Raw genomic sequence first — 13,887 nt, forward strand, 5'->3', positions numbered from 1 at the left:
AGAGCTACAGTGAAAGCCCTTCTTCAGTTGTGATTAGCTTGCCCCTTTTAAATAAAGGAAATTTAAAAGTTGAACCACAGTTTCCTCTTATATAAAATGGATTTGAAATCTTGGAATCTGAGAAGATTGTTTTGAGGACTGAGAATAGATGTGTGTCAGTGTGACTGAAGTTGGACATCGGAACCATGAAATACAGTGTAAGCACTGGACAATAGGAGGCATGTGATTTCTTTTGTTTCTGAGATGGGGTCTTGGTATGTTGGCAAGGCAAGTTTTGAATTCTTGGCTCAAGTGATCCTTTTGCCTTAATTTCCTGAATAGCTAAGAGGTATGTTGTTGAGAGAGTAAGAGTGGGGTTTGATATAGGAGATAAACAAGCAGACAATTACAGTACTGAGTAAGTGCTGTGCTAGTAAATCTAGGGATCTGTCAGGAGAGCTGGTTCCTACTGGATTCCTTGTTAACTACCTCTCTACTTTTTTTTTTTTAAGCTGTAAGAAATTATGGAGCTATCTAAAGCGTCACAGCCACTGTTAGTTACAAAGCTGAGCTAAGATGGGATTTGCCTCACCCACTGCTTCTGTTTGCCATGTTCTGAGCCTCTTAGAACTGGCCTTTGCTTTTTCTCCTTGCCCTGGATCTTTTTCTTTTTCAATTAAGTCTTCCCTTTTCGTTCTGCCCTCTGACCTTTTCATCTTCTATTCTTACTACTTTGTCTCACAGTTATATTGCAGTGGAAGACCAGGGAATCATAAGTTTGAGTTCATTGACATGGAAATTTCCTAGTATTAATATATTAGAGTTTAAGTCCTGAATAACTTAAGTGACTTAAAAAATACTGATACTTAAGACTTTGATTTTATCTCATATTTTTTCATGATTAGATTATATATCTAAAGTAATATACCCAAATTGCCCAATAAATTTTATTATGTAGTCATGTAAAAATGACTTATTAAGATATATAGCATAACAAAACACAGACTATTTCCAACTCCAGAATGTTCATTCCCTCATACTTCTTCTTCTTCTTCTTCTTTTTTTTTTTTTTTTTGATTTTCGAGACAGGGTTTCTCTGTAGCTTTTTGGTTCCTGTCCTGGAACTAGCTCTTGTAGACCAGGCTGGCCTCTAACTCCCAGAGATCCGCCTGCCTCTGCCTCCCGAGTGCTGGGATTAAAGGCGTGCACCACCACCGCCTGGCTCCTCATACTTCTTCTTTATCATTACTGGCTCCCTAAGTAATAACTTACTATGAATTCATTAATTAATTGATCATTTTTAAATTTATTTATTCTGTATACACTGTTCTGTCTGCATGTATGCCTGCAGGCCAGAAGAGGGTGCCAGATCTTACTACAGATGGTTGTGAGTCACCATGTCGTTGCTGGAAATTGATCGCATGACCTCTGGAAAAGCAGGCAGTATTCCCAACTGCTGAGCCATCTCTCCTGCCCCTTAATTGATCATTTTTGTGTTTTTTTCAAGGATGGTCTCTTGTAGCCAAGCTGGCCTTCCAACTCACTATGCCTTGAACATGTGCTTCTCATGCTTGCTTCCTAAGTGTTTTCTACTTCCTAAGAGATTACCACTGTGTTTGGCTTTGTTTTGTTTGAAACAGGGTCTTGGTATGTTTGTAGCCCAGCTGCGTCCCCACATTGGCTGTTGTACTGTTTTGTTAACTAGCTTTGTCTAGGATTGAGTTTATGGCCTTGAACATGCTAGCCCAGCCTTCCACTAGTCACTTTTTAATAAGATGAATCCACTAGTCACTTTTTACTGTTTTTGATAAAGGATCACAAAATTGCCTAGGTTAACCTTGAACTCCTCTGTAGCTTTGGGGGCCCTTGAACCAGAGATCTTGCCTCAGCCTCCTGAATGGATCAGTTTATAGAAGTACTTCAGTAGGCTTGGCTGCTTTGTCTGTTTAACATAGAGTCAAGACAGTATGCATTCTTTTGGTTCTGGCTCACTATCCCCCAGCATCCTATTGGATATTGAATTGTATGGCTATATGAGAAAGCTGCCATGAACATTTTTGCTCTAGTATATATCTTGGTGGATGTATGTCCTTATTTATCTTGGTTTTATATGCAAAGGAACAGAATTGGTAGGTTATTCTACTTTGATAGATATTGCTAAGAAAGATTTTTGTGATTGTAATAGTTTAATAGAACTTTGTCGGGTGGTGGTGCACTCCTTTAATCCTAGCACCTAGGAGGCAGAGGCAGGTGGAATCTCAGTGAGTTTGAGGCATAGTGGGTTCCAGGACAGCCAGGGCTGTTACACAGAGAAACCCTGTCTCAAAAAAAAAAAAAAAAAAAAAGTAGGAAGGCAAATATAGTGAGTCTACATACATCTAGACAATTAGTTGTAAAGGTTTATGCCATACTCATTTCAAACATTCCTTTTCTCTTTTTGAGAAAATTCAAAACAAATCTCAGCTCTCATGTCAGTGCCATCTTCTGCTTTTCCATATCCATTTGTAAATATGGGCATTTTCTTAATGTGACTGTGGTACTGTTACCAATCTTACCTACATTAGCAAATCCTTAATTCATAATCAGATTTCTTTGCTATCTCAAAATATCTTTATAGATAATTAGAATAGGGGCTCAGCCCAATCTTTCCAGTGTACTAGGTTTTTTTCATCCAGAGCTGCACTTTTTTGATGCTTTGCCCTTTTTACCCTGTCATGGACCTACTGCAGAGATTAGGTCAGGCTAAAACCTCTCTAACAGTGTATCTTAGAACCACTTTTCTAGGTCTTGCTATGTTGCCCCAATTGTCCTTTTTTTAATTATTTTTTTTAAAAAGGATTTATTTATATTGTATGTGTATGAGTGTTTCACCTGCATATATGTCTGTGCTCTGTGTGTGTACCCAGTATCCACAGAGGTCGAAAGAGGGCATCTAGTTCTGGAGGTGTGTGTGTGTGTGTGTGTGTGTGAGAGAGAGAGAGAGAGAGAGAGAGAGAGAGAGAGAGAGAGAGAGAGAGAAAGAAAGAAAGAGGAGAGAACAGTTGTGTATGTGAACATACTACTAAGAAAGAAGTTATTGTCTGACCTAAGACATGACATTTCATATGTAAAGAAAACCGTTCCAGCTGTGTGGCATGGTGGTATGTCTATTTTTATACAAACCTTATAGCAGTTAAATGAAATTTAGGTATAATTACTATATACACTTGAAAAACTAGAGGTGGTTGGTAAAGTTTAATCATCAACATTACTGTATAACTGAATTAAAGTTGGGACCAATTTCCTCGGACTTTTGACTGGAGTAGCAAACAGGGTGGAGAAAGTGTGGAATAGAGACAAAGGGTTGTTCTTTAGAGGCTGTAAAATGAAAGACAGTTGTTGCTGGGCATAGGAATAGTGACCATAAAGTATGTCATTATACGAAAAGAGGAAAAGCAGAAAACCTTATTTATACCCTGTAATATATGTTCTAGCTCACTCCTAATAGCACCAAGGTAGTAGATAAAAGTGTGTTTTTTTTAATTTTTGCTTTTGTTTTTGGTTGTTGTTTTTTAAATCTTGCATTGTAATAAGAGAGATGAGATGTTTGTGTAAGCAAAAAACTTAAACATCGATTTTTAGGCATTTAGGAATTAATCCAAAGAAAGTCACATTCTAAGTTGAGTGTGAGTAAAGACAATTTGAAACCTTTGGGTGACTAATACTTGTAGAGTTTCATACTGTGACTGGTGGAATAGGCTCTGTGGACCCCCTTGGTTTTAAACAAAGCCAAATAGAAGCCCCTCCTCACCTCTCCTTTACTGTTACACAGGTAAATGCTTCCACAAATAGAAGCCCCTCCTCACCTCTCCTTTACTGTTACACAGGTAAATGCTTCCACAAAGCTGTCTCTACTCACTGCCCCTCCACTCAGTCCAGTCTGGTTTTTGTCCCTTAAATTTCACAGTAACAGTTCTTACTGAAGTCACCAGTACCTTCTACCAAGCTGAACATTATAGACATTTTATCCTTTGTTTTCTCGGCCTTGTGAGCTGCTACCACGCCTTCCTTCTAGAAGGACTGGACTTTCCCCTCCAGTGCCCTAATCTTCCTCTTGTTTCTCTGCTGTTTTTACAGGATCATCCTCCTTTCTGTGGCTATTAAATGCCTATTCTCCCAGTACCCTCCTCTCTTCACATAGTAGACATTCTCCCTCTCTGTCTGCCCCCATTGGCTTTATGGATATGAGTCATACTTTTTCTTTTTTTAAAGATTTATTTATTTCTTATGTATACAACATTCTGCCTCCATGTATGCCCACACGCCAGAAGAGAGCACCAGATTTCATTACAGATGGTTGTGAGCCACCATGTGGTTGCTGGGAATTGAACTCAGAACCTCTGGAAGAGCAGCCAGTGCTCTTAACCACCGAGCCATCTCTCCAGCCCCCTATGAGTCATACTTTTATGTCTCCAACCCACACTACTCCTCTGGGATATAGACCCATCTGTTATCTACCAGACCCTGTTCTAGGCACTGGAGATATAGTGCTGAGCTAGACAGAAGTAGAGGTTATTTATAGAGGGGAGAAATGAATAATGAACAAAATAGCAAGCAGGGTTAAGTGCTAACATGAATGTTTGTTTACAACACATGGTAGTGTATTAGAAAGTGAACTGTTTTATTTTGGCGGATCCAAACTTTACCTAGGTGGTAAAATCCTACTGACCTTTGACTGCTGTACCGAGGGAGAGGGAACAGCTAGTGCAAAGGCTCTAGGTAGAAACGAATACAGAGTATACATGAGACATGTTCAGAGGGAAGGGTAAGAAATGAGATCAGGAGGAGTTAGAGCTAGAGCTCGTACTGCCCCCACAGGCTGTGGCTGAAGACTAGATTAAGTGAGATGGAAAGCAGTTGGAGTTTTTTGTTTGCTTGTCATGACAGAGTTTTGTTCTCTTTAAAATTTTGGAAATGTAATCTGTTTGGAGGGTGGTTTATATGGGGACAGCTGGAAGAAGAGATGCTTAATGAGGCTGTTAGAGTAGGCAAGGTGAGAGTCCAGCATCTTGTATGACAATGCGGTGAGGAATGTGGAAAACAGAGGGACAGAACCAAGAAAATTGGGAAGTAGGTTTGACAACACCTGCTGGTCTGACATTTTCTTGAGGCAAAGAAAAGTCCAGTGTGAGTCTAGATGCTTGACCTGCACAGCTGGGTGAGCTGTGGTGCTGTCACTGAGGTGGGGGACACTGAGTGGGTTTATGACCACTATGAAAGTGGGTGCATGAGTGTGTGAAGTTCATTGTCAATTAGATTTTTAGGTAGAGACCAAAGGAGAGTTTCTTTTTTTCAAAATAGGAAATTCTTGAATATTACTTCCTGAATATGATCTCTGGATCCACAGGAGAGCCTGATAGAAACCTAGAATCTCATTTTATTGTTTTTATTTTTAAAGATCATTTCACTTTATGTCTGTGCACGATGTGTGTGTGCTTTTGTGCCCTTGTAAATCAGAAGAGGGTTTTGGATCCCCTGGAACTGTAGATATGGACATTGTGGACCTCCATATGGATTTGGGAACCAAACCTGCGTCCTCTGCAAGAACAAGTGTTCTCAACTGCTAAGCAATCTTTCTGATTCCCCAGAATCTCATTTTAATGAGACTTAAAAAAAAATTTATTATGTATGCAGTGTTCTGCCTGCATGTATGCCGTGCAAGCCAGAAGAGGGCACCAGATCTCATTACAGATGGTTGTGAGCCACCATGTGGTTGCTGGGAATTGAACTCAGGACCTCTGGAAGAGCAGCCAGTGCTCTTAACTGCTGAGCTATCTCTGCAGCCCTAAGTGAGACTCTTTAGCCACTTGTATCACATTATTCTATTCTAAGAACACGACTTTCCAAATTGTCTGTGAATTGAGACCAGTTTATTTATTTTTTTCCTAAGCTGCCAGAGAGCACTACATGGTGTCATTTGCGCTGTGTATGTGCTCACTCCATATGCTCTCAGTGAGACGGACCCTGTTTAAGATGATTCCACCAGTCGTGGATTTGGATGTTACACCAGGTGCCAACTTGTCACACAGGTGTCTAAAAGCTAACTCTCACTTCCTTTGCTTCTGTTGGCAAGGCCAGTGTGGGTTTGTCCAGTGCACTCCAGGTAGCACCGTCTGGTGCATGTTGTATGCTGATGGGTGCGGAGAGGAAAGTAGTGATTAAGAGAGTGAGGGTAATGCAGACACAAAGAAGAAAGGGGCCTGAATCTATTGTAACTAGGAAGCAGAATGGTGTGGTGGTAGATTTGGAGGTAGGAAAATACGGGTCTGGATGTTATCAGCTGATGGCATTTATTAGAGCTGTTATCAGATGGCATTCATTAGAGGTTTATTGGGAGGTATGAAAGAGTGATTGGAGGAATGAAAATCAACTTACTAGGAAAAGCATAGCATGGTTGCTGGTAGTGTGGAGATGTGTGTTGAAAGGCTGTGGCGATACATTTGCAGTGACACTGGTGCATGGTCCCAGTGGCTATTTTCTCGGGCATCTAGCCGCTTTTGTGTAGGCGTAGAGAGGCTTGATATTTTGGAGGGCAAGTAGATTAAAAGTCCTTACCAGGTACTGGTTATGAGGGAAGCAGCATGAAGGACGGGTGTGTAAAGTTATCTAGCTCTCTGTCTTTTATAAGACTGATAATAGTGTCTGTCACTTGGGTCCATTGTTAGGATTAAATTGTCTGATAAAGTGCTGATAATATATGGCTACCAGAGCCAGAAGAGGTGTCTCAGAGCACAGCGATTTTAGAGCACCAGGTTTCAATTCCCAGCACCCACATGGAAGCTCATAAACCATCTGTAACTCTAGTTCCAGGGGAATTTAACACCCTCTTTGGGCCTCGTGGCACCAAGCATGCATGTGCTTCACAGACATACATGCTAGGAAAATACCCATGAATGTTAAGAAAAAAGAGAAAATGGTTACCTAGTATATGAAGCCCAACATGCACCTCTTACACCATTTCTCCAGGACTTCAAAACTGGCATCCAGCTGATCTCTCTTTGACTATTATTCCTCTCATCTCCCATACTGAAGTCAAAGTGATCTTTTCAGAGCATGTCTTACCATTATTTAATAAAGAACTTCCTGTAACACTTCTGATACAGGTTCAAGCTGATCATTTATCCTCCAAGGTTTTCATGTGTGCATGGTGTGATTCCATACATGCCTCTGCAGCTTCCTCTTTGCTTCTTCTTCTTTGGAATGGGGGGTTGTGTAGGGTCTCTCTCTGTAGCCCTGGAATTTGCTCTGTAGACCAGGCTGGCCTGGAACTCACAGAGATCCACCTATCTCTGCCTCCCGAATGCTGGAATTAAAGGCTGTGCCACCACCCAGCAATAATTTATATTCAATCATAGTGCCTATAGTTTATGTACTTTAAGATTCTTTTTTTTTTTCTGTTTCAGTCTACTTTCAGTACTGTGAAGACAAGGACTGTTTGTATTCACTGTTCGTGTTCTTGAACTGTAGGAAGTTAGTTGCTGTTTGAATGAATAAACAAATGAATGCAGTAGCTGCATGGCTCTATGATGTTTGGACTGTGGATCAGGACTGTCTTCTGTGGTCAGAATTTGAGATAACTCCCCCGAGGAGAAGCAAAATAACCTGTGTGAGAGTCATTCTCAGCTGAGTGAGTTAGTTTAGCCCTTGCTTTTTCGCTAAAAGTATAATGATATTTATCTGATTACAGTTACCATGAAGATTGATGGTAATGAAAAGCAGTTGTGATTTCTTCCCCCCCTCCTTAGGGTAGTTAGGATTTACTCTTTAACTACTTTTGCCATTCTTGCTGAAATCCTTGATAATCAGACTTACAGAGACAGGTTAAGGGTCCCAGCTTGCTCTTCAGATTTAAAAAAAAATTAAAAACATACTATATTTTATTTTGTGTAATGTGCACAGTGCGTATGTGAAAGTCAGAGGACAATCTCTAGGAGTTAGTTCTCCATTATGTGGGCTCCAGGAACAGAGCTCAGGTCATAAGGTCTGACAGTTACTTTTAACCTGCTGAGCCATCTGACTGGCCCAAAATGCTAGTGGCTGCTGGGAGATGCTAAGAATGAGCCTAGAATATGGAAACAGATTTCCTTCCTTCCTTCCTTCCTTCCTTCCTTCCTTCCTTCCTTCCTCCTTTCTTTACTTTGATTTATTTATTATGTATGCAACATTCCTTCCTGTGCTCTTAACAGCTGAGCCATCTCTCCAGCTCCTCCTTTCCTTTCTTTCTTTCTTTCTTTCTTTCTTTCTTTCTTTCTTTCTTTCTTTCTTTCTTCCTTCCTTCCTTCCTTCCTTCCTTCCTTCCTTCCTTCCTTCCTTCCTTTCTTTCTTTCTTTCAAGATTTATTTATTATGTATACAACATTCCTTCCATGTGTGCCTGAAGGCCAGAAGAGGGCACCAGATCTCATTATAGATGGCTGTGAGCCACCAATTGAACTCAGGACCTCTGGAAGAGCAGCCAGTGCTCTTGACCCCTGAGCCTCCTCTCCTCCCCTCCCCTCCCCTCCCCTCCCCTCCCCTCCCCTCCCCTCCCCTTCCCTTCCCTCCCCTCCCCTCTTTCTTGTCTTGTTTGTTTTTTATTTCCGTTTTTCGAGACAGGGTTTCTCTGAAGCTTTAGAGCCTGTCCTGGAACTCGCTCTTGTAGACCAGGCTGGCCTCGAACTAACAGAGATCCATTTGCCTCTGCCTCCTGAGTGCTGGAATTAAAGGCTTGCGCCACCACCACCCAGCTCATTTTGTTTGTTTTAAAAAATATTTTTATTATTTTTAGTTAAGTGTATACTTGTACATCTGTATGAATATGTGCATATGAATGTAGGTGTCCTTGGAGGCCAGGGATGCTAGATCCCCTGGAGCTGGAACTGCCTTGTGTGAGTGCTGAGGGCTTGGGTCCTTTGTAAGAACAGTATGCATTCTTTATTTGTGGGTTTTCCCCCCTTTTTAGATAAGGTAATAGTCCTAGCTGGAACTAGCTCTTACAGACCAGGCTGGCCTTGAACTCACAGAGATCCACCTGCCCCTACCTCCCAAGTGCTGGGATTAAAGGTGTGCACCACCGTGCCCGGGATGAGCATTGCTGGGCCAACTCCCCAGCTCCAGAGGGAGGCATTTCAAGGCCAGCCTAGTCTACAAAGTGAGTTCTAGGACAGTTAGGACTGTTACACAGAGAAACCCTGTCTCGAAACAAGCAAACAAAAATTTTGTACTACATTTTACTTATTTGCCTTTTAAAAAATGTGTATGAGTGTTTCACTTGTGCATGTATGTGCCCCAGGGGCATGCTGGGTGCCCTTGGAGGTCAGAAGAGCGTGTTAGGTCTTTGCTACATATTATTTAGTGGGACCTTTTGTTGGATGGGTAAACTGAGACTTCAGAGCTCCATAGTATGTTAGCAACAGAACATGGTTGTCATTTGTGGTTTTGCCTGTGAAGGTGTGTCATACTCTTAGTTACCACTTTCGTCAGAGAAGACTGTAGTAATAGGGGCGGCTGGGCTGCGTCCCCAACACCCCAGCCGCCTGCCCGGCTAGCTTTACCCGAAATAATTACACCGACACTGTATTCTTTTAAACACTGCTTTGGCTCATTTCTACCTAGCATCTTCTAGGCTAACTCTCCCACCTGGACTAGCCCATTTCTTATCATCTGTAAAGCACCGGTCTTACCGGGAAGATTCTAGCCTAAGTCCATCCTGGGTCGGAGCTGGGGCATGGTGTGCGTCTTCCCTGGAGCAGGTAGCATGGTGTCTCTCCTGCGTCTGCTCCGGAGAGGAGAGCTGTCGAGTCTGACCTCACTTCCTCTTCCTCCCAGCGTTTTGTTCTGTTTACTCCTCCCACCTATCTCCTAACCAATGAGAGCCAAGCAGCTTCTTTTTATTTAACCAATGACCTTCCTCCATCAGAAGACCACTTACTCTGGATTCTCTTTTTTCTATTTGTGAGGTGACAGAGTGAGCAGGATTGGAGAAAAAGGTAGAATTACCAAAATGACATCCTTTTACAACTTAGGCTTTATTCTTCCATGTGTACCTGAGATGTCCTGAGCTCCAGCATGCATGTATGTGAAGTTAGCGAGGAACTTGGTCGGCTGCTCCACCAGCTTTTACACCACATTTGCATAAACACACCCACCCATGCACATGCATATATACACCACACACAGGAAAAAATAATTCTTAAAAATCAGTCTAAACTCAGGTTGGTTGTTTCACCAGCTCTAGTGACTCTGGAGTGACTCTCACCAATCATCTGGTGACAAGAGGCTTCAGGCTCACCTGTCCATCTCGTTCCATCATATACTGGCTCTTGGTGAGGAGACTGCATATTCATGTCTCAGCTCTATTTGATAACAGTGGGTGCTGCATCAGCAATTACAGGGATCAAACTTGACTGTCCTTACTTCCCAGTATACTACGGAGCTACTTTGGACATTGTTTTAATTTTTTCCTGCTCTTTTATTTTCCATCTTCATACTTTGTACTTTGCTTTTATCTGGCTGACTCCCAGAGGTTACTGAGTAGATGAACGTGACTTGGTCCAGTAAAATTTTGGGTAATAGTTTGTGTAACTCTGTGATGTCAAGTCATTGCATATTCTGTTACCAGTATTTCTTACAATAGAAATTAATTAACTTGTACACTCTGGTGAAAGGTCTGATGGTGGCTTTTCTGGAATCCACAGATAACCCGGACTTCTTTCAGATTTTGTATTCTGCTTCATGTTTTACCAACTCCCACTGTTATCTCCATTCTATTGTACTTGTTGTTTTAAAGGTTTAGATTTATTTAACTTACTTTTTTTGGGTGATGGTTGTTTTGAGGCAGGGTTTCCCTGTGTGGCCCCGGCTATCCTGAATTTCTCTCTGTAGACCAGGCTGGCCTCAAACTCACAAAGACCCACCTATCCCTGTCTCCCAAGTACTGGAATTAGAGGTGTGAGCCATCATTGACAATGTATTTATTTTTTTAAATTGTTTTTTCTTATGTGTGGTGTATATGTGCATGGGTGTGTATGCTTATGCAAAAAGTACATGTGTATAGGTCAGAGGTCAGCTTCAAGTGTCTACCTCTATCTTGTTTTTGAAATAGTGTCTCTCAGGGTGGTGGTGGCACTTGCCTTTAATCCCCTTTAATCCCAGCACTCGGGAGGCAGAGGCAGGCCGATCTCTGTGAGTTCAAGGCCAGCCTGATCTACAAGAGCTAGTTCCAGGATAGGCTCCAAAACTACAGAGGAACCCTGTCTCAAAAAAAGCCTATATATATATGGAAGAGGAGGAGGAGGAGGAGGAGGAGGAGGAGGAAGAGGAGAAAGAAGAAGAAGAGGAGGAGGAGGAGGAGACTGGAACTCTGATTGGGAGATTGACTGACCAACAATCACCCAGAATAGTGTAGCATGTTACATCGCCATGCTGGGTCTTTGCACATAGGTGCTAGAGATCACTGAGATACTTAAGATAACCATGAACTCAGATCCCAGTGTTTGTGTCACAGCCACTTTACCCACTGAGCCCCCTCCCCAACATTCTTTTCTGTTTTAATTCTATTTGTGAATTTAAAAAAATTAGATACTATATTTCTGTTCTTAAGTCCCTGCTTTTTAAAGAACATCCAATTTCTCTCCCCAAATTTATCATTTTTCTTCAGTTTTGAGCATTTTTTTCCGTTAAGTTTGTATTTTTTGTCTTTGGTAATCTCACCATGACTCCATCTTAGTGTTGCACTCTGTTGCCTTTTAATTACTAGGTTTTATTTTTTCAATTCTTTACATAATTTGAGATTATATCTTATACGTTCTGCTGGTGTTTTTATTTTAGCACACAGTTAATCAAACTGCAAGCTTTGCCATATCTGTAGGGGTGCAGTTCTGTTCTTTTGTAGTTTTTGTCTTGAACCGGGGTCTTTGGATTCTGCCTTTCACATTTCATGCTGTCAGCCAGTGCAGGGCCAAGTTTGCACACTCAGCTGGGTCTCTCTCCTTCTCTGGCTCTTGTTTTTTCTATTTCCCATTATCCTTGGCTGGTCCAGCCTCTCCTGGTTCCTACGGAGGCCTAAGATTTGCTTTTTAATTAGAACTACAGCTGGATACCATCAGCCGGAACCCACCCCAATCCCTTTTTGAATTTTCCTAAATCTGTCAGTTTCTGTTTTCTTCAGATGGTTGTTTTTGTTTTATCCAGTTTATAGCTGTAATCTTCGGAAGAGTCATGCTGGAAGCAGAATTCTCTAGTGGTACTTTTATTCATTACAGAAAAATTATGGGAACAAAAAGAAGATATAACTATGTTTATATTAACATGCTTTGTAACTTTAGACATGTCCTTCCTCTCTGAAACTTCCTTACTCCTCAGGAAAAGAGGCGGTTTAAGGACTCTTTCTTTCATCTCTGCTTTGTAGACAGACTTGAACTTACCATTTATATCACTGGCAGGGACAACAAAAAGCTCTCTGAAGGAGCTATAGCACTGGTGTTTGATAGTATTTACTACAGTCATTCTGGGCTGGTGAGAGGACTCAGGGGGTAAAGACACTTTCTTTCTATCATGCCTGATGACCTGAGTTCAATCCCTGGAACCTGATGTGCGATTCTCCTCTGTATGCAATGAATATGTTTTATTACCATTGGTTAATAAAGAAGCTGCTTTGGCCTATAGCGGGGCAGAATATAGCCAGGCAGAGAGAGAGAGAGAGAGAGAGAGAGAGAAAGAAATATGCCGGAACCTTACTGGTAGGCCACAGCTTGCCTGCGCTAATAGGCCAAACAGGAACCCACATGGTAGAAGGAGAAATCCCCATGTGCAGGCCATCCTTGGGATGTTGTCCTTCTTTGGTATGGATTCCTTTAAAAATAAATTCTTTTTAGTCTGGAGAGGTGACTCGGGGATGACCTTTGTGCAATACCTAGCACCCACATAGTGGCCAACAACCATCTGTAATCCCAGTTGCAGGGGATCTGATACCCTCTTCTTGCCTCTTTGGGCCCTGTTTGAAACCCTGGGCTTCATGCATGCGAGGTGAGCATTCTACCTTGAGCTACATCTCTTAGCCCACTCTTCAGGTTTTTGGTTTGTAGCTTTAGGTACTTCTTTTACTGTCCGCCTTTTAAGCTATCAAACAAATAAATAACAAAATAATTATCTCTTTCTCTAACTCTGTGCTATCTCTCTAAGACAATAGAGGCAGAAAGTTGGTTTTGTGGTATGCATAAATTTTTAGAATGTGGAATTTAGATTAAAGGGACCAATGGTTTTAGAAGGAGACCAGAGTTGGTCTACAGGGATGGTTAATCATTATTCAATCAAGGGGATGTTTGAATGTGAAACTGTGTCTAAAAGCTTAGGTTAGCACTGACTGATAAGCCACCTTCATTCTTTATGACCAGGATAGACAGGAAGATTTAACCCAAGTCTTCTACCTCCCATAACTTTTCTCTTAATCTCAGCAGTAAGTTTTAGATAGATTGGATCCTTAGCTTTCTTTTAGGAAGCCATCCCCTTCAAATAGAGAGTGGTTTGTAGAAACTCTACTTTTAGCTCTAATTGGTATTGGGTGGTCCAGGGCCCTTTTGAGGACTGAGTCAAAAGGCAGTCAATAAAATGAGAGTGTTGCAAAATGGCTTCCTTTTTTTCCCCCCCAGATAAACTTGAGTTTGTCTTGACTTTATTTACTGAGTAAGCTATAAGACTTTGGACAAGTCACTTGACTTCTTGAAATTTAGATTATAAGTAAGTGACATTATCACATATGTAAAACATAATGCCCAGGATGTAGTGGATTTTCTACTTGTCTTCCAAAACATCTTATTTTAGTCTAATTCCAACTTCACCTCTAAATCATTGTATGACTCACCATTTCCAGGCTCTGATTTCCTTACTCACA

The 13,887-nt window shown here is 41.4% G+C and overlaps 1 protein-coding gene across 4 annotated transcripts in view; it reads left to right on the forward strand.

The window, feature by feature from the left end:
* Positions 1-13,887, forward strand: part of Luzp1 (leucine zipper protein 1) — a 74,340-nt gene that overhangs the window by 41,439 nt on the left and 19,014 nt on the right. The window lies entirely within an intron of this gene.

The sequence above is a fragment of the Microtus pennsylvanicus genome, chromosome 13, assembly GCF_037038515.1.
Source record: "Microtus pennsylvanicus isolate mMicPen1 chromosome 13, mMicPen1.hap1, whole genome shotgun sequence".
NCBI classification, from domain to species: Eukaryota; Metazoa; Chordata; class Mammalia; order Rodentia; family Cricetidae; genus Microtus; species Microtus pennsylvanicus.